At 34.8% G+C, this 3030-nt stretch overlaps 1 non-coding gene across 1 annotated transcript; it reads right to left on the bottom strand.

Moving 5' to 3' along the window:
* Window positions 1-1505: 1505 nt before the first annotated feature.
* TRNAN-AUU (transfer RNA asparagine (anticodon AUU)) lies at window positions 1506-1579 on the bottom strand. The gene has a single exon. It is a non-coding gene; the product is annotated as a tRNA-Asn (tRNA).
* Between the last annotated feature and the right edge of the window lie 1451 nt (window positions 1580-3030).

The raw sequence follows: 3030 nt of genomic DNA, 5'->3' as shown, positions 1-3030 counted from the left end.
AATTTAGTAATAGGTGAAAAACCATCCTTACAAAGGTGTTAATCAGAGACTTGGCTTTGTGGACACTTTTCAGAGAACAAATTTGTTAGCATAAAAATAAAGCCAGAAAATGAAGAGCTGTTTAATCACTCAATTGGATTTTACTGCCAGCATATTTTTTTTTCTCTGCAACCCACTGCTAAATTGTGCTTCCTAGCTGTTTTTATAAAATCACTGAATCAAATCTAACTCTGATTACATCAGAGAAGGCCAGGTACCCTACACCGTAACAGGGGGTTTGAAATTTTGACTTGTCTACTTAAAGATCACCAAAATCTGATAACAAGGTCAATTAGGTCCCTGGGTGGGATTGAACCACCAACCTTATGGTTAATAGCCGTACATACTAACTGATTGCGCCACAGAGACACTTTGCAAAAGTCCATACTGACAAAGGCTAATAAGCATTCATCTAAAACGTTTCCTAGAAAAACTTAAAAAAGTCAATAATCTGGAGCGTTTTTGTAAGATGTTTCTTCTATCAACCAACGAAGAAACACATTGGTACTTTCCCATGATGAGTGAGTGCTTCAGGATCTCTTGCACTTACATGTGCAGCAGAGTACAGCAATGGAAGCATGCTGGGCCCATAACCCAGAGGTAGGCAGATTGAAACTATCCTCTGCTATATGCATTTTTTTTTGTTAATTAAAGTAATCCAAAACTGGGATTGATATTTTGGCTCTTTTATTTTTACTTAAAGTACAATAACTTTTACCATTTTAATTTGTTTTAATAGTATATTGACAGTATTGTTTTCTTTCAAAAATCCACTTCATTTTCTTTACCCTATTATTAAAATGGTAATTGACAAAAACAAACTACATTGTCATCAGAAGAGCAATATAAAATGTACAAGTGATATATTAAAATCATCTTTCCAGCTTGAATTTCAATGATGCATTGGGTCAACAAATTTGTGAGAAACATCTTCACCCTTAAATAAAGATTTTCTTAATTCCTTACCTGTGTGCTAATTAGATATCACCTTGTTTTCACATTAAACAGACTTCCACATGAGAAAGCAGCAAGGAAGCAGTGGCGTTAATGTTTCCTGGTGTCAACTTGTATTATTTCAGTAGACATTGAAATGAGGATGCATCTTGCTGCCTTTCCAATGAAGCAAGTTTAATTTAGTAATAGGTGAAAAACCATCCTTACAAAGGTGTTAATCAGAGACTTGGCTTTGTGGACACTTTTCAGAGAACAAATTTGTTAGCATAAAAATAAAGCCAGAAAATGAAGAGCTGTTTAATCACTCGATTGGATTTTTCTGCCAGCATATTTTTTTTTCTCTGCAACCCACTGCTAAATTGTGCTTCCTAGCTGTTTTTTTATAAAATAACTGAATCAAATCTAACTCTGATTACATCAGAGAAGGCCATGTACCCTACACCATAAGAGGGGGTTTGAAATTTTGACTTGTCTACTTAAATATCACCAAAATCTGATCACAAGTTTAATTACATCCCTGGGTGGGATTGAACCACCAACCTTTCGGTTAATAGCCGAACACACTAACCGATTGCGCCACAGAGACACTTTGCAAAAAGTGCATACTGACAAAGGCTAATAAGCATAAATCTAGAACGTTTCCTAGAAAAACATTAAAAAATCAATAATCTGGAGAGTTTTTGTAAGATGTTTCTTCCATCAACCAACGAATAAACACATTGGTACTTTCCCATGATGAGTGAGTGCTTCAGGATCTCTTGCACTTACATGTGCAGCAGAGTACTGCAATGGAAGCATGCTGGACCCATAACCCAGAGGTAGGCAGATTGAAACTATCCTTTGCTATATGCATTTTTTTTGTTAATTTAAGTAATCAAAACTGGGATTGATATTTTTGCTCTTTTATTTTTACTTAAAGTACAATAACTTTTACCATTTTAATTTGTTTTAATAGTATATTGACAGTATAGTTTTCTTTCAAAAATCCACTTAATTTTCTTTACCCTGTTATTAAAATGGTAATTGAAAAAAAAACTACATTGTCACCAGAAGAGCAATACAAAATGTACAAGTGATATATTAAAATCATCTTTCCAGCTTGAATTTCAATGATGCATTGGGGCAACAATTTTGTGAGAAACATCTTCACCCTTAAATAAAGATTTTCGGAATTCCTTACCTGTGTGCTAATTAGATATCACCTTGTTTTCACATTAAACAGACTTCCACATGAGAAAGCAGCAAGGATGCAGTGGCGTTAATGTTTCCTGGTGTCAACCTGTATTATTTCAGTAGACATTGAAATGAGGATGCATCTTGCTGCCTTTCCAATGAAGCAAGTATAATTTAGTAATAGGTGAAAAACCATCCTTACAAAGGTGTTAATCAGAGACTTGGCTTTGTGGACACTTTTCAGAGAACAAATTTGTTAGCATAAAAATAAAGCCAGAAAATGAAGAGCTGTTTAATCACTCAATTGGATTTTTCTGCCAGCATATTTTTTTTCTCTGCAAACCACTGCTAAATTGTGCTTCCTAGCTGTTTTTATAAAATCAATGAATCAAATCTAACTCTGATTACATCAGAGAAGGCCAGGTACCCTACACCATAAGAGGCGGTTTGAAATTTTGACTTGTCTACTTAAAGATCACCAAAATCTGATAACAAGATCAATTACATCCCTGGGTGGGATTGAACCACCAACCTTTTAGTTAACAGCCGTACACACTAACTGATTGCGCCACAGAGACACTTTGCGAAAGTGCATACTGACAAAGGCTAATAAGCATTCATCTAAAACGTTTCCTAGAAAAACTTTAAAAAGTCAATAATCTGGAGAGTTTTATAAGATGTGTTGAATACTGTGACAGAGGCAACCTGCTGAAGGCCTAACAGTTATGTGTGTGCACTACGGGATAGTACGTATATTATGTATACATCCAATAAGCAAAGGGTTCTCATATTCACTAGTATAATATGAAAGCATAACAGAATCCATTTTGATTCTAGCTAGATGATATAGCAAATTCATCTTGA

Source organism: Pseudophryne corroboree, unplaced genomic scaffold (assembly GCF_028390025.1).
Source record: "Pseudophryne corroboree isolate aPseCor3 unplaced genomic scaffold, aPseCor3.hap2 scaffold_2879, whole genome shotgun sequence".
Classification (NCBI taxonomy): Eukaryota; Metazoa; Chordata; class Amphibia; order Anura; family Myobatrachidae; genus Pseudophryne; species Pseudophryne corroboree.
This window is presented reverse-complemented; position numbering and strand designations above follow the sequence as displayed.